This window comes from Capsicum annuum, chromosome 4, assembly GCF_002878395.1.
Source record: "Capsicum annuum cultivar UCD-10X-F1 chromosome 4, UCD10Xv1.1, whole genome shotgun sequence".
In the NCBI taxonomy this organism is placed as follows: Eukaryota; Viridiplantae; Streptophyta; class Magnoliopsida; order Solanales; family Solanaceae; genus Capsicum; species Capsicum annuum.
In genome coordinates, this window is record NC_061114.1 from 9861634 (window position 1) to 9882904 (window position 21271).

Genomic DNA, 21271 nt, shown 5'->3' on the forward strand with positions numbered 1-21271 from the left:
GAGTTACACCACATAAAAAATAGGGTAATGGAGAAATAAAGAATGAAGGTTACAAAAGTTATATGAAACTTATGTCTACATTCTACCCCCACTAACTATTGTGATTAAAGACAGAAGAGTTACAAATAAGTGGATCGGAAGATGAATGCTGAAAGGAAACAGCCGTTCACTCGTGAAATAGTGCCATGTTAATGGAAAGAAAATAATTGCTGCACCATGCAGCATTCAGCAGACGGGAGTAATAACACATAAAGGTAGCAAAAAAGAAAACTCCCACATTGTTGACTTAAAGAGGCTGTTAGAATCAAGAATTAGGCATTAAACAAATATTAAAATTAACGTTAAAATTCTCATAAAACAACATTTTCTGAATTATTTGAACAAAGAAATAAGAAGTTTCATTATTTGATTTTGACAAGTTCTAATTTATAATTTAAGGTTGGATGAGTGTGCTTCACATCTTAAACTTCAAATGGCTATAATGCCCTTATATCAATGTTAGTATAAATATCATCTTCCATGAAGCAAATAAAACATCACTTTTTCAATTATCATCTTTGAGCCAAATTAATTAAGTTAAGATGGTTTCTCTTAAGCAAACTCTCTTTATTGCGCTCTTAGTTGCAATCTCAGGTTCTAAACTTACTTTTACCACTCTTCTTTCTTTGTAATAATTTTTGTATATTAATTAATTTAATTATTATTATAATTAATTTATGTGCAATTAATATCACTGGGGTCCTAAAGTCATGGCTTTAAGAGACTTACCAATTGATGTTGCAGAGATGAAAAAAAAAAATACTTTTTCCATTTGGTAATGACCCTAATGTTATGACTTGTTATCAAAGTTGCAAATCAGATAGTGATTGCAGTGATGGATTTATATGTAAAACTTGTGCTCCGAATAGATATTTTTTGGGTGATAAGTATTATTATGATTGTTCCGCCTATCGAAGGTTATTTTGAAACTTTCTGTCAAATAAGTTAAATAATATTGTGCTTCTAAACAAGTTAAAAAGTAAGTGTGTGTTGTTATGAGTGAATTATCCTTGGAGCGCGCAGATTATATTTACTGGGTACAAAGGATGAATGTAACTACTATTATATGTTTGATATGCCTTTGTGTATATTCAAGCATTTTAAATAATGTTGTGTTTTCAAGTTTGTATAATCAGAAGATAAATATGTAACCTAGATAGTTTTCAAAATATTGGGGAACTATCTAACTATTGTAATATATGAGTTACAACTTAAATAAATATGTATTGTTAACTAATGTTCATTTTATATGCAATTTACTATTTTTTTTATTGAGATACTGGTTAAAATACCACACGTGAATTAGTACATTTTGAGTTTCATATCCTAATCATCAATTATTCTCTTTTTTACTATATGAACTTCCATCTTGAGTGGATTTGTTCTCTCTTTGTCAAATATTTGAATTTAATTAACTGGAAAAAAAAAAGAGAAGATCAAAAGCCAAACGTTAAATACTTTTACCTTTGTCAAATATATGAATTTAACTAATTGAAAAAAAAAAAGCATGAGGAAAAGCCAAACCTTTCGTCAAACCTATTTATTTCCAATTATTTCTTTCAAATTTTGCCCTTACACAAATTTCTAGTCACAATGTTAGTTCTTCTATAGAAATATTATGCCATCAAGAAAGTCTCCACCAACTCTTCATAGGAAAAAAAGAACAAAAGAGACAAAGAAACATCTATTATAGGAAACATCTAACATCTATTATTGTCCTTGCTTTTCTTTGTAAAAGATTATGTAACGTGAAATTAATCTGCGTTGGGGTCCTAAAATGATGGCTTTAAGAAAGTTACCTTTTGATGTTGCAAAGATGAAAGTGAAATTACTTTTACTTTATGATGGTCTTATTACTTGTTATCGATTTTGCAACGACGATAGCTATTACAGTGATGCGATCATTTGTAGGTGTTGTGCCTACAATTATTTTACTCCGAATTATTGTTCCGTAGTTTAGCAAGCACGCTCTTACTGATGAAGATTATCTCGAAACTATTGTTCAATAATGTTGTGTTTCGAAGCAAGTTAAATAATGTTGTGTTTCTAAGTTTAAGATAAATAAAATGTAACCTTCTAATTTTTTTTGAAGTGCCTACTCTAAGAAGGTCACCAATAAAGGTTATTTCGAAATTATCATTCGATCCAATTAAATAATATTATGTATATTTCCAAATAATTTTTCATATATTGCAAAGTACCTACTAATGAAGGTTATTTCAAAATTAAAGAACGTTGTGTATGTTTTCAAATAAAATTTTCATATAATGGAAAGTACCTATTTTAAACAGGTTACTAATGAGGTTATTTAAAAATTATTGTTCGAGCAAATTAAATAATATTGTGCTCCAAATAATTTTTTTATATAATTGGAAAGTACCTACTCTAAACATGTTACTAATGAGGTTATTTCGAAATTATTGTTAGAGTAAATTAAAATAATATTGTGTATGTTTCCAAATATATGTTGGTCGTCATGTTTTTTTCCACAAAACTTCCCTCCATATATATTTTTATTGAGGCTTTTTTTTTCAACAATAATATATCCAATATATTCTCATAAAGTAATCTCTTTTCACAGCGAATCAAAATGAAAAATGTGTATTATAAACATGATATATTTTTCTATTCATTTTTCAAAGAATCGGTTCACTTAAAAAATGCATGATGAAAAATAGATTTTCATTGAAACGCTGTAAAGTTTTTAATTTTTTTTCATATGAAAACACTATAATTTTTTTTCTTGTTAATTTAATCAAAATATTTATGAGAACAACCATTAAATATAGAGGCGGACCCATATGTATAGGTGGGAGTGCACGTGCACCCATTAATGTCGAAAAAAATTATTTATATATATGTGTATATATCTTGAAAAATTGGGATATAACTAATAATGCACCCAAAGATGAATGGAAGTGCACCTTAGCGCACTGGCTGATGTATACTTCAATAATATTGACTCCATGAAATATAATCCAATAATAAAAGAATTTTGTGTTATTAGTACAAACAAATTGACATATTATAATTGATAACATAATTATATTCTTTACTGCAAAACGTTCAAAACAGATAAAAGTAAGAACACTAAAAAATCAAGAATATATAACATATTTTCAGTGCTCAACTATCGTATGATAAATGACTTACAGATACATAAGAAAATATTGACTCGTACCACTTAACACTTCATCAGGAATATTTTTGATAGATAAAGATATTGTTTCCCCCCTTTCTCTTTTTATTGCATTAAAAATCAAGAACATATAAACGTTTTTCTTTCAATGTATATGATTTTGTATTAATTTTCATTTCGAATTGAGTAATGTTATACACTGTAAGAATAAAAATTGACCTATCATTTATCTTCTTATTTATCTACAGTTAGGACAGAGTATAGTTATCTCGAGGAAGGATTGAATCACAAGGTTTAATGCATGTGTATGCTATGTTTTCTCTATGTGTGTTGTCCGAGCTATGATTGAATCAAAAGGATTTATTATATACAGTCTTGTCCTGTATTTTTTAAGATACGAGTTTAATAGCGCAAGAGAACCTATAACCTATTAATCACGTGACAATAATTTTATCTAACTCTTCATAGAAAAGATTTAGTCTGTTAAAAGATCGTCTGCACATATATTTTTATTAAATTTGACAAAAAAATTTCATCTTGTATAAAGTTTAATTTAAGATTTGAGTAATATGTACAAACAATACAAATGATATTTCATAGATTTCAGTTTCTTAATATGCGACAATACTAAAACATTTGTACAAATCTTTACTTTTTGTTTACTGATAAGACATAGCTTTCTTTAATTTTGAATTAGTAAAATATGCATGTTTTTTTTCCGATATAAAATTTAAATATCATTCTTATCTTTTACAATATTAAAAATAATTTAAAAATTCCTAAATAATTTACTGTCAATAATAATGAAATAAAACATCAAATATTGTTATGGGCATATAGCAATCGGTTTTGCTACAAAAAGGAAAAAGTTATCTAAACCAATATGGCTGTAATTGAAATACAAAAAGACACTCTAATGAGACCATAAAAAAAGTATCAATTCTACCACACAAGTTTAAAAACGTGCACTTTAATCGACCCCCACTTCAACCCTTATGTTTTAAAAACTAAACTTTAGCCCATGTCAAAAATAAAAATATTTGATATTTTTTTTTTTAAAAAAGCAAATCTTCTCAACCAAGCTCGACTAATAGCAATTATTTCGCGATTTTCGGTCATTTTTTGGCGATTTTTCATAAATTTCGCCGTGCATATATCAAAAAGTGACATTATCTCCATTATTTTAAGTCGTTTTCGCATATTTTTATCCATACATTTTCAGTCAAAAAGCTTGAAAATCGATCCTACTTTTCAAATCGATTTTAGGCTCACTAGCAACATTCCAACACTCCTTAGCTTGTTCCAAAGATTTTCATAGCAATGGTTCATACCCGACAAAGTTAAAAACGTAATGAAGAGTGGAGAATCAAGTTACGATCCAAGCGACGTGGTCATTAGTTATTTGATGAACGGGAGGGGGGGGGGATCTATCCAACATTCATAAAGAACGATAGACACGTGAAATTGTCCATGCTTTGCATTGAATTTGATAATTTCAGGCCTATTTTGATGGTTAAAGTTGTTGAAAGGTCCCGGGAGCAACCTTCCGCATCAACCTCCCCACCCCCACCCCAAGCAGCGGATGATAGCTCAATGAAATACAAGTGCATGGGTGATCATGCATGGGAAAATTCTGAAGAATTTAAAGAAGAAGAGTGTGAAGTCGGTGTTGAGGGACAGTTCGGACCACAAGCAAACCACTCTTTTCGAATGGCACCGATTTTTGTGTAGGATGAATATTCAAGGACAAGAAAATGTTGAAACTTTTCTTGAAGAAGTCATCGGTGAAGAAGTGTTTCAATTACACTATGGACAAGACTTGTAAGAAATACTACAAGGTGAGGTATGTGGTACGAACGAAGCATCGAGTAGGTTTCAAATCTACAAGTACGTCAGTGAGCATAGTTGTGGCATTGAACATGTGACGGCTAAGCACAAGAATGTCAGTGTGGACGTCATTACCTCACTTTGTTTGAACTTTTTCATCGACAACGAAGATCCAAGCCCGAGAGAGATCAAGAAGATCATCTTTACGGAGATACATTGCAGGCCTGCTTATTTAAAGTGTTGGATGGGAAGCATCACTGCGAAGAACATAGTCCGAGGAATACCCAAACACAGCTTTTTCATATGTTTTTAATTGCCTCAATCTAGGGTCTACAAATTTCCTCATGGTCGAGGACTCGGGCAAGTTTATGTACTACTTTATGACTTTTGGGGCTTCTATCCATGGATATGAACACATGAGAAAGGTCATTTTCATTGATGAAACGCATTTTTCCGGCAATTACAAGGGTGTGTTACTATTCGCTATTGCACAAGATACGCAGAATTATACCTATTTCTTAACGTATTGTATGATGTACAAGGAGAATGATGTGTCATGGAGCTTCTTCTTCGAGATGGTTAAGTTTGTTGTCGTAGTCAAACCTGAATTGTGCGTCATTTCCGACAGACATGTAAACATAGCCAACGGCCTTACAAAGTATTATCCATGTGCACATCATGTAGTGCGTATAAGGTATCTCAGTGAAAATATTCGAAAGAAACACCATTGTGGAGATTATCTCCATGTGTACTACCATGCGGCTAAGGCGTACACATTGGATGGGTTTAATGACTAAGTCAACTTGCTTAAAAATATACCCCGACGTAGCAGCTTGCCTCGAACATGACGTTGGATTTAAAAAATGAGGCAGGGTTTACTTCCCGGGAAATAGATTCAACATCATGACCACAAACATCGCCAAGTCATTGAACGCAATGTTTCTCTGAAATAGAGTATCCCGTGATGATTTTAAAAGAGTTACCAATTGATTTTGCAAAGATGAAAGTAAAATTACCTTTACTTGGTGATGGTCTTACTTGTTATCGATTTTGCAAAAGTGATAGCGATTGCAGTGATGTGACTATCTGCAGATGTTGTGTCTATAATTATTTACTTCGAATGACTGTTCCATATTGTTTCAACAAGCACGCTTTTACTGGTGAAGATTATTTCGAAACTATCCTTCGAGGAAGTTAAATAATATTGTGTTTCTAAGCAAATTAAATAATAAGCGCGTTGTTATTGGTGAAGTATCCTTGAAGCACACAGATTATAATTACTGTGCTCAAAGAATGAATGTAACTACTGTTATATACTTGATGTGCCTTTGTGTTTATTCAAGCAATTTAAATAATGTTGTGTTTCCAAGTTCGTATAGTAAGAAAATAAATATGTAACTAGCTAGTTTTCCAAATATTGGGGAATTATCTATGTATTGTAATATATGAGTTACAACTCAAATAAATATATATTGTTCACTTGTCTGCATTTTGTATACAACTCATCATTTATTTGTTGAGCTACTTGTCAAAATAACACGCGCATTAATTTTTTTTCGCGAGTTTCATATCCTAATTATCAATTATTCTCTCTTTTATATGAACTTTTCATCTTAAATGGATCTGATCTCTCTATCAAAAGTTTGAATTTAATTAACTGGAAAAAAAAGAACACGATGAAAAGTGAACTTTAAATATTTTTAACTATCAAATATTTAAATTTAACTTATTGAAAAAAGAGCATGACGAAAAGCCAAACCTGTTTATCTCCAATTATTTCTTTCAAATTTTGTCCATGATCAAATTTCTTAGTGTAAATAATGGATCTTGGGCCTAACTCAACCTCCAACGCTAACTCATGAGGGTAGGGTTTTCTAGATCCATATAAGGAGATCAATTACCCATTCCTTTTTTTATGTGAGATACTTAACCTTCCCTCGCATGCACAGGCCTCGTTAACTAGAGCACGGACAATATAATATGAAAGCCCAACATCGATGAACAAAGATTATGGGTCCGACTCTGATATCATGTAAAGAATAAGCCTTTGGCCTAACTCAACCCTAAAAGCTAGCTCATGAGGGAAGGTTGCCTAAGACCATATAAGGAGATTAAGGACCCTTTAACCGGTCAATGTGGAACTCCAACACTTAGTCACAATATTAGTTCTTCTATAAGAATATCTTTCAATCATGAAAGTCTCAACCAATTTTTCATAGCCACAAAAAAAAAAAAAAAAAGACAAAAGAAACATCTATTATTGTCCTTACTTTAAAAAAATTTCTACACATGAAGAGGGAGTATAATAATATCATGATCTATGTTCTTATATACTTAAATACCATTGACTCTATGAAATATAATCAGATAATAAAGAATTTTTGTATTATCAATATAAATAAATTGACATATTATAATTGGTGACATAATTAAATTCTTCAGAGCGAAATTATTTAGAATATATAAAAGTAAGAACACGAAAAAATCAAGAAAGTATAAATTATTTTTAGTTCTTTACAACTATCGTATAATAAATGACTTGTAGATATTAAAAAAATATCAACTCGTACCGCTTAATATTTCATCAGGAATATTCTTGATAGACGAAGATATTACCCCCCCCCCCCCCCCCTTTTCTCTTATTATTGCCTTAAAAATCAAGAGTGTATAAACGTTTCTTTCAATGTATATGATTTTGTATCACTTTTTATTTCTTTCAATGTATATGATTTTGTATCACTTTTACCACTCTTCTATCTTTGTAATAATTTGTGTATATTAATTATTCTAATTATTATTACAATTAATTTATGTGTAGTTAATATCTCTTGGGGTCCTAAAGTGATGGCTTTAAGAGACTTACCAATTGATGTTGCAGAGATGAAAGTAAAATTACTTCTTCCATTTGATAATGATAGGACTTGTTATCGAAGATGCAATTCAGATAGTGATTGCAGTGATGGAACTTTATGTAAAATTTGTTATCGACAATCAAGTTTTTATTCTAAGTATTATTTTGATTGTTCCGTATTTTGAAGTTCAGGATTATTACTGGTGAAGGTTATTTTGAAACTTTCTTTCGAACAACTTAAATAATATTGTGCTTCTAAGAAAATTATAAAGTTAGTGTGTTGTTATGAGTGAAGTATCCTTAAAGCGCCCAGATTACATTTATTGTGTGCAAAGGATGAATGTAACTACTATTAAATGTTTGATATGCCTTTGTGTATATGCAAGCCTTTTAAATAATGTTGTGTTTTTAAGTTTGTATAATCAAGATAAATATGTAACCTAGCTAGTTTTCCAATTATTGGAGAACTATCCAACTATTGTAATATATGGGTTACAACTTAAATAAATATGTATTGTTAATTTGTGTTCATTTTATATGCAATTTACTATTTGTTTGTTGAGATACTGATTAAAATACCACACGTGATTTAATATATTTTTATGAGTTTCATATCCTAATTATCAATTATTCTTTTTTTTGTTATATGAACTTTCATCTTGAGTGGATTTGTTCTCTCTTTGTCAAATATTTTAATTTAATTAACTGAAAAAAAGGAGCAGACGAAAAGCCAAACTTTAAATACTTTTACCTCTGTCAAATATTTGAATTTAACTAACTGAAAAAAGAGCATTTTACGAAAAGCCAAACCTATTTATCTCCAATTATTCCTTTCAAATTTTGCCCATAATAAATTTCTAGTTACAATATTAGTTCTTCTATAGAAATATTTTTCTATCAAGAAAGTCTCCACCAACTCTTCATAGGAAAAAAAAAAAAGAGGTAAAGAAACATCTATTATTGTCCTAACTTTTCTTTGTAAAATATTTTGTAACGTGCAATTAATCTGTGTTGGCGTCCTAAAATGATATCTTTAAAAAAGTTACCAATTGATATTGCAAAGATGAAAGTAAATTACTTTTACTTTGTGATAGTCTTATTACTTGTTATCGATTTTGCAATGATGATAGCGATTGCAGTGATGAGATCATTTGTAGGCACTGTGTCTACAATTATTTTACTCTGAATTATTGTTCCATATTTTAGCAAGCGCGCTCTTACTGATGAAGATTATCTTGGAACTTATAAGGAAGGCATCCTATTCTCAAGTGATTGATATGATTTGATCTTTTGTAATATTCTTGAATTACGTTGATAGGATTTTACTACAATTAGCATCTTCTATTTTTGGTAGAATATCTCTTACCTTCTTGTATAAATAGTGAAACAATATGTGAATAATAAACATTGAAATTCAACCATCTTCTAAATCTTTTATGGTATCGGAGCTGCTCGCCTTACAACAAATCTAATTTTTTTTCCCAAACTCTGAGTCCTCCAGTACTTTCCTGTACATATGGATCAAACCACTCAATCTTTCGTTTCACCAACAACAACCATTACTACTTCAGTTAACCCTTCAGTAGCGTCGTTAACATCATTTGCTATTGTTCATCTCTCAACAGTTCCCACCACTCCATAAGTTATTTTTGCACTTCCATGCCTTCCTTCTATTCCTAATACCAACTCCACTGTTATAACTTTCATACCACTCACAAACACCACTTTACCAGAAAACGACCAACAACTTATATCTATTAATACAAATGCTCAATCTCCTGTGAAACTCTCGTTATCCAATTACCAACTGTGGTATTCTCAATGGCGTTCTATATTGATTGGATATAATTTTACCTCTTATGTTGTTTCTTCTCCTACCGAAGTACAATTGAACTCTTTGTTTTAGGTCCGACTGGATCAATTGCTCCAAAGTGCACTTGTAGCCTCTCTCATTTTAAAAGTGGCAGCGAATGTCCTTTCAGATGCAATTTCCTATGATGTGTGGATGACTTTCCACAATTTGTATGCTCGACCCTCGCGTGCTCGTCTCCTTACACTCAAGGAGTCTTTGATACGAGGGAACAAAGGTACTAAATCTATGGCGTCGTACCTTAAACAAGTGAAGCAACTTGTTACCACTTTGAATGCTGCTGGAGCAAATCTAACTATAGATGATGTTACCATTCATGTTCTTAATGGACTCCCCTCTGAGTATAAGACGCTATCTGTTGCAATTCGTGTGCGAGAAACTCCTCTCTCTTTTGATGAACTCCATGAAAATCTTTGTGATTATGAGAGCAGTGTTTCTCATGAAGCTTCATCCATTTCTGGTCCAATAATAGCAAATTATACTTCTCACAATGGTAGATTAAATAGACACACCAATCGTACAAATCATTATTCTGCTTCCAAAGTCCAGCCTAACCCAAATCTGAGGCAAAATCATTCTGCCTCATCAAAGAATCATAGAGATGGTTCTACTGTGATCTGTCAATATTGTGACAAAGCTGGACATAAAGTGAAGCAATGTTGGAATTTATTTACTTGGTCTAAGCCATCTTCCATTGGTGGCTCGAATTCCTCGACTACTGGAAACACAAGGGCTCATCCAAGAGCAAATTTTGTTCAAACCGCCAACCAAAATAATCCTAATTGGTTGGTAGACTATGGTGCATCACACCATGTTACTGCAGATCTAAAAAATCTGTCAATTCATTCCGACTATGATGGTAGTGAAGATGTGATGTTGGGCGATGGTAAAAACTTGGCTATGACACATTCTGGCTCTACTTTCTTACCTTCTCGTTCAAGGCCTTTATACTTTAATAATGTTCTCTGTGTCCCTCGAATGAAAAAGAATCTTATTTCTATTTATCAATTATGCTCTTCGAATAATGTTACTGTTAAATTCTCACCTTTCTCATTTGTTGTGAAGGATTACTACACGAGGAAGCATCTGATAGTGGGAAAGCCTATGGACGGCGTTTACGAGTGACCATCATTTCTCCCTGCAAAATCTACTTCTTCTATCCCAACTGTCAATTCCACGGAACTCTCCACAGTTTCACAATGGCATTGTCGTCTTGGTCACCCTTCCTTTCCTATATTGCGTCGCACTCTGCAGCTGATTGATATACCGATTCAAATAAATCCTTCTAAATTTTCTTGCAACTCTTGTAAGTGCAATAAAATGCACAAGACTCCTTTTTAAGTTTCTTCAATAAAATCAACGCGTCCTTTGGATTTATTTATTCTGATGTATAGGGATCTTCACCTTTAGTCTCTATCGATGGCTTTAAATATTATCTCAATTTTTTGGATCATTATACGAAATATGTTTGGCTCTATCCTATGAAAAGAAAATCTGAAGTTGGGCATATTTTTCCAAAATTTAAAGCTATTGTAGAGAAATTCTTTAATCATTCTATAGTCTTATTTTACTCAGACAATGGTGGTGAATTTATCAATTTGAAGGGTTTCTTTGCTTCTAATGGAATCTCCATGTGTCTTCCTTGGATATTCTTTAAATCAAAGTTCATATAAATGCTATGATCCAGTCACCTCAAAACTTTTTATTTCAAGACATGTAGATTTTGCTACTGTTGACCAGTGGACTCCTCATTTCATCGTTCGACACTCACCCCTTTCTAACCCAACTTGTTCCTCCCCGACTACTGGACGATCTCTATCTTCTAGTACAAATTTGGTCGGCCATGAATGTCCTTTCGCTGGCCCAACCACTCCAATAGCTTCAAACGTCAGTATTCCATCATCATCAGTATATGTTTCAGGTATGAGCTCCTTACTAAATTCATCTCCCACTTTATTATCTTCTAATCATGACAGGGACTTACCAAGAAACACTCATCCCATGATCACCCGAGCAAAGAATAATATTCATAAGCCAACACATGAGTTATGCATGCACACTACTCTTTCTGAAATGAAAGACAACTCTCTCATCCAAGCCAATGACACGCCATCTAAAGTCCCTGTCAATACATCCAACATCAAATCTAAGCCAAAGTCTTTGTCAAGAGCACTAAATAATCCTGATTGGAGGGCAGCCATGGAAGAAGAAATTCATGCATTACAAGAACAAGGCACATGGGAGCTCGTTCCATCTACTGCAAAGCAAAAGTTAGTTGGCTCTAAATGGATTTTTTGAGTCAAGCTAAATTTTGATGGGACATTAAACAAATATAAAGCACTTCTTGTCGCTCAAGGATTTACACAATGGCCGGGCATTGATTATATTGAGACCTTTTCTCCAGTTGCTAAGCACGCTACAGTTCGAGTTATTTTAACTGTAGTCATTACCAGAGATTGGCCTTTGCGACAATTAGATGTTAATAATGCCTTCTTGAATGGTCAACTAACGAAAGAGGTTTATATGGCTCAACCTAAAGGTTCTGTTAACCAAACAAGTCTTCAACATGTCTGCAAACTCAAGAAGGCAATTTATGGGCTTAAACAGGCACCACGAGCTTGGTACTCAGAACTACGGAGCTATTTTCTAACTTTGGGTTTTCAAGTTTCTCAAGCCGATCATTGTCTCTTCATTTACAATCAGTTGTGCATCACTATTTACTTGGTCGTCTATGTTGATGACTTGATTGTTACTGGGAGTAATCCTAATGTTGTCGATAGATTTATTTTGAGACTTGGGCAATGCTTCTCTATCAAATATTTTAGCTCTCTTAATTATTTTCTTGGTGTTCAAGTTGTGAGAATGTCTGATGGAATCTTCCTATCTCAGAAGAAGTATATTAATGACATAATTTCCAAGACACAAATGGCAGGTGCGAAAGTAGTCAATACTCCCATGTCTATTGGAAATTCATTATGCTTGGAGGACAGCTCACATCTTGATGATTTCAAGCTTTATCATACTGTAGTTGGCAGCTTACAGTATTTGGCATTAACAAGACCAGATATAGCCTTTGTCGTAAATAAGCTAGCAAAATTCTCCCATCGTCCGACTGAAAATCATTGGTCTGCAGTCAAACGTGTTGTTTGCTACTTAGTTGGAACGGTGAACTATGGTCTCTTTTTCCATCATAAGTCTCTGCTTGATCTTCATGCCTTCTCAGACGCAGATTGGGCAGGCAATAAGGATGACTGCTCTTCCACCAGTGCTTTTCTTGTATATCTTGGTAAAAATCTAGTCTCTTGGAGCTCAAAGAAACATCAGAGTGTAGCTAGATCATAGACTGAAGCAGAATACCGCTCAGTTGCCTCTGCTACTACTGAAATTTAGTGGATTCAGAACTTACTTCGTGAGATTGCTATTTCATTACCAAGGCAGCCAGTTGTCTACTGCGATAATTTAGGTGCCACATATCTCGCTTCCAATCCAGTGTTTCATACGCGGATGAAGCATCTCGAGGTTGATTATCATTTTGTTCACAATATGGTTCAAAATGGCGAGCTTCGTGTTTCTCATATTTCTGCGGATTTACTTACAAAATCTCTCCCTAGTTCTCATATGTTTCCAAACATATGTTGGTCGTTATCTTTCTTTCCCCAAAAGTTCCTTCCATATATATTTTTATTGAGGCCTTTTTTTTTTTGCAACAATAATATATCCAATATATTCTCATCAAGTAGTCTCTTTTCACAACGAATCAAAATGAAAAATGTGTGTCATAAGCATGATATATTCTATCCATTTTTCAATGAATCGGTTCACTTAAAAAAATGCATGATGAGAAATAGATTTTCATTAAAACGCTGGAAAGTTTTTAAATTTTTTTAATATTAAAACACTATAATTTTTTTCTTGTTAATTTAATCAAAATATTTATGAGAATAACCACTAAATACAGAGGCGAACCCACATATATATAGGTGGGGGTGCACGTGCAACCGTGAACGTCAAAAAAAATTATTTGTATATCTGTGTATATAACTTGAGTTGGGATATAGTAGTATGGTTTTCTCCTTTTTGTCTAGCTCTTTCGATGGGTCACTATAGCATTTTAGTCCTTCCCCTTTATTGGCTTACCCCGCTACTTAAGGTAAGGAATTGTGGGGAAATAAATGGTTATGATTTTGTATTACAACCTAGCCCCCTTTGCTTGATTGATTGAGGGATATGAATGAGTAATATTACTAGAGTAGATAGCAACAAAATATCCTTCTCACTTGAGGGTGGGGATTGAAATGGTAAGGACGATCGATATTTCTTTTGGGGGAAAAGAGAATCCAAAGCGGAAAGGTGGCAGTCGACCACTAATAGAGCGTTCGATCCCTTTCTGATTCCCCTCAAACCTAGCTCGCTTTATCAGTTGAGAAAGTATGAGAGGGCTTCCATCAAGCTCTTTGCTTTGTTTGTAACAATTCTTTCATCTCTTCTTTAAAGCCTTTTCAGTTGGATCTTTCTTCCCTTCCGATTGTTAAAAAGGCTGGCTATTGGCCTTATTCATCTTTGGCTAAGTAAAAAGAAACCTCACTATTACCGGCACTGGTATAGACTATAGACTCATTTTGGTGTCCTTCTTGCTTGGTGGTCACAACCCTTTTCTATCAGCTTAGGTTTTATATAGTATAACAGATGGGTTTGTAGTTTATTTCTATCCCCCTTTTACCTGTATTTGAAATCGTGTCATTGTTGTCTGTGCGGGCTGGTGTTCTTTCCAATCTTGCGATAAGTTTTAGCCATTTTTATTGCTTTAAGCAGTAACATGTTCTGTTACAGAAGTAGCAGTTACGAAGCAGTCGTTCTTTGTTAGAATCTCTAGTACGAGATGTCTAGTGTTATGAGGAAAGTTGGGACTTCACTTTGCCTTTGGAAGGAACTACTATTATATCGACTTGCGGTTTGTCTAGTTCCTAATTGGTTAGGTATGTTTTCAATGGTCTGATGCTGTTATAATCCATCAGTCTTGCTACCTTTAATGTTGTGCGATTGAATGTTGAAGTAGTGTCGTCTTAAGTGTTGGGCTTGGTTGGAGTTAATTTACCGGACCGAAGAGTGGCAAGCAATAATATTACAATATCGAAAAGAACTTGTTGCGGGAGCATCCAAAAAAGAAGAGACTCTTCAAAAAAAAAAGAAATTGCGTAAGTAAAGAGAAAGATAGCCAGTTCTCTTGGGTGGTCAAGAGTGTTATGTAAAAAAGACTAAGGAGGATCCTATCCGTCAGGAGAAGGAGGAGGAGAAGGAGCTAGCCTTAGAGGTGGAATCGAATGATTATGAGATAAACAATGGATAAAGGAGAGCACTTAGACAAGCCAGCCAGAAAGAAAGAGCACCAAAAGTAACGACCACCAAGATAGGCATAGTAATTCGATCTTTTGAAAAAAAATTTGGGGAGCTTCCTCCTTACACACGGAAGATTGGATTGCTTGAATCACGAGTCTTATATACTGTGTTACGATCACCTCATATTGATAAGGGCCTTCGCCACTTGAGCCGTATACAGGGGAACTCACACGTAGGGTCCTTAGGGTGGAGAGATAGTAGGAGCCATACTATCCTAATAGATTATATTTGGAGCTCAATATGAAATCCAATTTTCTTGCGAGACCCGTTCGGATAAGGGAAAACTCCAAAGATTCCTTCAAAATAAGATCCTTGCGTTGACCATTTCCTGAACCAGAACTGGGGGAGGATGAGAGGAAAAGGGGATCAAAATTTCTGATTAAAAAAGTTTGGGCTTTCCATTATTCCACACCCTTTCCCCACCCCCTTTTTTTAATAAATAAGCCTCGCACGCCCTTCTCTGATAAGGAAGAAAACAAAAGAATCTCAATTTTATGACAAATCTAGTCTGATGGCTGTTCTCTACTAACCACAAGGATATAGGGACTCTTTATTTCATATTCAGTTCCATTGCTGGAGTGATGGGCACATGTTTCTCAATACTAATTCATATAGAATTAGCACGACCCGGCAATCAAATTTGTAACACCTCGCATTTTTAGGATAGTCTATGAACCATCGTTCCTACACGTTTAAGCTCTAATAAAAATGATCCCCATGTGGATACAAGTTTTATGATCCTTATACTAGTGTTTGAAATGCTCATGAGGTTAAAAATGTTCATAGAAATCATTTAGAGCCAATTTGAGCTAAGATCCTTTGATTCGCCTAGAGTTTGGTATTCGATTCTATAAGGGTATAATTTAAATATGTATAAATTTTTATATACATGGATTTTTTCATCTTATGACCCACCAAATTGTATATAATCTAATTAGCTTTCCAACGATACCAATTTCGCTAAAATCCGATTCCTGAGTGAAAAGTTATGTTATTTTTTGTGTGAGGTAGTGAGCCCTCGCGATAAGCTCACGATGCGAGTTTCATTCACATTTTTGGGAGGCGCGAAGTGAGATTCATTTTCACTTCTGGGGGTCACTCCATGATGGTCATTTACACGAAAGAGAGGCGAAGGGGTAGTATAGTCCTTTTCCCATCCCCAGCCATCCAAAATGATTTATAACACCCCTAAGGGCATTATTTTCCCATTTTTCATCATCAAAACTCACGTAAACCCTCCCTTTTCCCCTATGAATGAGTTTCAAGATTTTTCTCTCAAGAACATTAGAATTCAAGCATTAATTTCAAGATTCATCCAAGAAATCTAGAGTTCAATCTTCCAAGTTCAATTATTCTTCAAGAGATATAAAAAATAAAGTATCTTTCACAAGTTCATCATTCAAACTCCAAGATTTAAGCTTTCTTCACAATTCAAGAATAATTAATGTATGTGGCGATTGAACAAGGACAATCCTTTCATACTTGTGCCAAAATTATGTTTTTCAACAAATTTTTTATGATTTGAAATTGGGGTTTATACCCAAAGTATCTTATTGATGATTTTGAGTACGGTATGATTGAATTATGCAATCCCATATTTATTTTGAGTTAAAGAATGCTCTTTTATGATTTTGAATGCCATGAGCATGATTTGAGATATTGTTTACAACTTTTCCAATTGAGTTTAAGCATGACATTGTGATTCCTGATTTTATTATTTTGATATGGTTGAAATATTTTCAAGAAACATATTGAGCATGATGATTTATTATGACTTTACATGAGTTTGAAGCATAGGTTATTAGGTCCTAGTTTGAGTATTGATATTTCAAGAACTTGTGTTTTTAAGCATGCTGAGATTAGCATATTTTCAGTTATATAAACAGTATTTGATCTTTAGATCCTTAATTTAGCTATGGAATCCACTTTTTAGAATTTATTACAGATTACAAATTTGAGTATAGAATTTAGCTCAGTTTGATTTACGAATTTCATCAGATAAACGCATAATTAGTTTTTGATAATATGCTAGTTTTAAAGTGGATTTTCAAATAAAATGAGCGTAGAAAATAAAAAGAGAGTAGTATTTAGCACCAAGCTGGGAGTGTGGGTTTAGGGCATCCTACTTCCACAGAACTACGTAGCTAACGTAGGTGCAGATTATCAGATTATTCCCACTTCTACTTGGATGACAGATTTAGCTTGTGATTGATGACCTGGGTAGGTTATACTCCCTGGCATGAGTATGACACCTCTCTCCAACATGAGGTTTATTCCTTAGGAGGACAAGACGGTTGACTCCATGTAGCTCCTATGGTTTATGTTGGTTAAGAGAACCGCCCTTGCAGTATAGTTTTAAAGTGTTTTCCTAAAGATAAGAGTCTTACAGAAAAACTTTCAGAAAACTAAGTGTAAAAGCTCACAAATTTTACTCAGATTATGCTTTACAAAAAGATATTAGCTACAGATTTCAGCTTTCAGATTTAAAAGTGAGTCCTTTCTACACTTAGATAGTATAATTTAAAGAGAGAATACAAGTACAATATTTATAACTAAATGTTATGACTCTCTAGATTTGTAAAGTATGATTTATTATTCATGATTTCAAATTTCAGTATTTCAGATATTTCAGCTTATGTGAGTCATTTACATTTAGCATGCATTATTTTTACAAATTATGATGATTGATATTATGTTTTACTTATTCATTCACCCCCATATACTTAGTACATCCTCAAAGTAATGATCCACATATATGTTTATGTGCTACATTGTCTCATAATGTAGGTACAAGTTTTAGTATGCGTATTCAGAATCAGACAGTTGCAGATTCCTGTCTGCGAGATGATGAGTCCTCCTACTTTGGGGACTTCAGTTAGATTTATTTATTTTCTTTACTTCCTTACTCATTTGTATCGATTAGTGGTAGTTGGGGTCGCATCCTAGCTATCTATAGTCAGTATAGTAGAGGCTTCACATATGAAAGTTAAAGTCAGTTATGTAACTTTTAGTCCCTCTTTTCAAACTTCATCAGAATGTAAAAGTTGTATCAGTATTGTATTTTACAAATTCCATCATTTTTATGTTTTCTCTTAGTAAACTCAATCATTTTTTACATATTATTCAGTTGCTTATGAGTTATGCCAGTAGAAGGGTTAGCTTGGGATCACTTGTGGTCCTTAGCATTGTGTGACATCTTGGGATAGATTTTTGAGGTGTTAGAAAATTCTTGGTGGGAATAATCAACTTTAAAATGTTTTAATAATGGCTCACACTTTTTTAATAATTTTTTTTATGGTTATACCAGCAATGATAGGTGAATCTGGTAATTGGTCTATTCCGATTCTGATAGGTGCGACTGACATAGCATTTACACGATTAAATAATATTAGATTTTGGTTGTTTCCTCCAAGTCTCTTGCTTCTATTAAGATCAGCCTTAGTAGAAGTAGGTAGCAGCACTTGGTGGACAGTCTATCCGCCCTTAAGTGGTATTACCAGCCATTCTGGAGGAGTAGTTGATTTGGCAATTTCTAGTCTTTATCTATCTCGTGTTTCATCTAGTTTAGGTTATATTAATTTTATAAAACTTATCTTCAACATGAGTGGACCTGGAATGACTATGCATAGATCACCTCTATTTGTGTCGTCCGTTCTAGTGACATTATTTCCACTTTTATTATCACTTCCGGTACAGGCAGGGGTAATTACCATGTTATTAACCGATTGAAACTTTAATACAAACTTTTATGATCCTGCTGGAGGGGGAGACCCCATATTATACCAGCATCTCTTTTGGTTCTTCGATCATCCAAAGGTGTATATTCCCACTCTGCCTGGATTTGGTATCATAAGTCATATCATTTCGACTTTTTTGGGAAAATTAGTTTTCAAGTATCTAGGCATGATTTATGCCATGATTAGTATAGGTGTTCTTGAATTTCTTGTTTGGTCTCATAATATGTTTACTGTGGACTTAGACGTTGATATCTGTGCCTACTTCACCGCAGCTACCGTGATCATAGTTGTCCCCACTGAAATCAAAATCTTTAGTTGGATCGCTACTATGGGGGAAGGAGGGGGGGGGGGTTTCGATACAATACAAAACAACCATGTTATTTGTTGTAGAGTTCATCTTTTTATTCACTATATGAGGACTCACTGGAATAGTTCTGGAAAATTTTGGGCTAGACATTGCACTACATGATACTTATTATGTGGTTGCACATTTCCATTATGTACTTTCTATGGGAGCCGTTTTTTCTTTATTTGTAAGATTTCACTATTGGGTAGGTAAAATCTTTGGTCAGACATACCCTAAAACTTTAGGTCAAATCCATTTGTGGATCACTTTTTTCAGGGTTAATATAACCTTCTTTCCTATGCATTTCTTAGGGTTTTTGGGTATGCCACATCACATTCTAGATTATCAAGATGCTTACACTGGATGGAATTCCCTTAGCAGTTTAGGCTCTTATATTTCCGTAGTTGGGATTTTTCATTTCTTCGTGGTCGTAACAATCACTTCAAGTAGTGGAAAGAACAAAAGATGTGCTTCAAGTCCTTGGGATGTTGAACAGAATCCAACCACACCGAAATGGATGGTACAAAGTCCTCCAACCTTTCATACTTTTGGAGAACTTCCAGCTATCAAGGAGACTAAAAGATATGTGAAGTAAGAGAAGAAAGGTTCGTCGATTTCTACAAAGAACATAACAGAACTTTTCTATGTGGGAAACCACTTGTGTAGGTCGGGGGTAAAAAAGCCCAAATAAGTGATTTAGCCTTTATATAAAGAAAATGGATTCTTGAACCCCTTTCACGCTTATGTCACGTCGAGGTACTACAGAAAAAAAGAGAAAAATGCAATCCAATTTATCGTAATCGATTAGTTAACATGTTTTGGTTAATTGTATTCTAAAACAGGATCCTGGGGTCACACAATGTTTTCACTTTTATTTTCAACTAGTTTAGCCACACATCTCTCGCACGTGTAACATTTGATTATTTAAATTAGATGATTTTATCTATTGTGAATGTTTTTAATGAATTGCAAAATGTTCAAACCACTTCTAAAAGATGTTTCACACTTAAATATAAAAAAGTAAACATAATATATATTTTATTGTAAGCATATATATATTTTACCACTAGAAGTTTCAAGTGGTTCATGAATCATCAGTTTTACGTTTGTCATGAAGTTTCTCTAGATCTTTTCCTTGCTGCTAGAGGTTACGTGTGTCATGCAGTACCTCTAGATCTTTTTCTTGCTGCTAGAGGTTAAAATAGATGCATTGATTTGAACCATATTTGTAGTACAATTATTTTTTTTTACTTTTTCAATATTTAATTTTTTTTCTTATTTTTATAGTTAGGTCTATAGAAAATCTTTAAATACTTACTTAAAACTTTTAAAAATTAGGTATTTATTACATTTTGTATTAATTGTTATAAATTCTGATGAATTCTAATAAGGAAATATTTATAATAAATATTTAATAAAAATTGTTGGATCAGGAATTCGATGTAGCACCCCAAAATCTCTTCCTGAAGCGTCACACAGTGCTTAAGAATACAAGTAGCCTTAAGCTAACCCTTTGAGCCTGCTACTACTTCTAACACTTACTTTAGGATGAGTAGACCAAGCAATAATACTATATTATATCAAATTTGAACTGAAATGATAGAAAACATCATATGGATAGCAAATACTGGAAATCTGAAAACTTCAACTAATAGTTCGACAAGCCTCTACTTGCTAAGGAACTACAGAGTCATTAGGATAAACCCCCAACTAAAAACAAATAAACCAACTACTACGAAGACTAAAATCAAGGAAATAGGTCCTCGAACCATGAGGACTCACCAACTGCGAAAGTATAGATAAAGGTACTCGAAAATAACTGTCGCTGCTGAGACTGAGCACCTGAACCTACATTATGAGATAATGTAGCACACAAACGTATATGTAGATCAGTACTTTAAGGATGTACTGAGTATATGGGGGTGTATGTATTAATTAAACAATAACATCAATCTTTATAAAATTATGCATGCTGACATAAATGACTCACATGGTTTGAATAAATCTGAAATCTAAATCTCATATAAATCATGAATAACGAAGCATGTAGCATAAATCTCGTGAG

At 33.5% G+C, this 21271-nt stretch overlaps 1 long non-coding RNA gene across 1 annotated transcript in view; it reads left to right on the top strand.

The window, feature by feature from the left end:
• LOC107868321 overlaps window positions 1-7906 on the top strand; it is a 44140-nt gene extending 36234 nt beyond the window's left edge. Inside the window, exon 2 of the long non-coding RNA XR_007054402.1 lies at window positions 7824-7906. This is a non-coding gene — a long non-coding RNA (uncharacterized LOC107868321). The remainder of the gene's footprint in view (window positions 1-7823) is intronic.
• Window positions 7907-21271: the final 13365 nt, after the last annotated feature.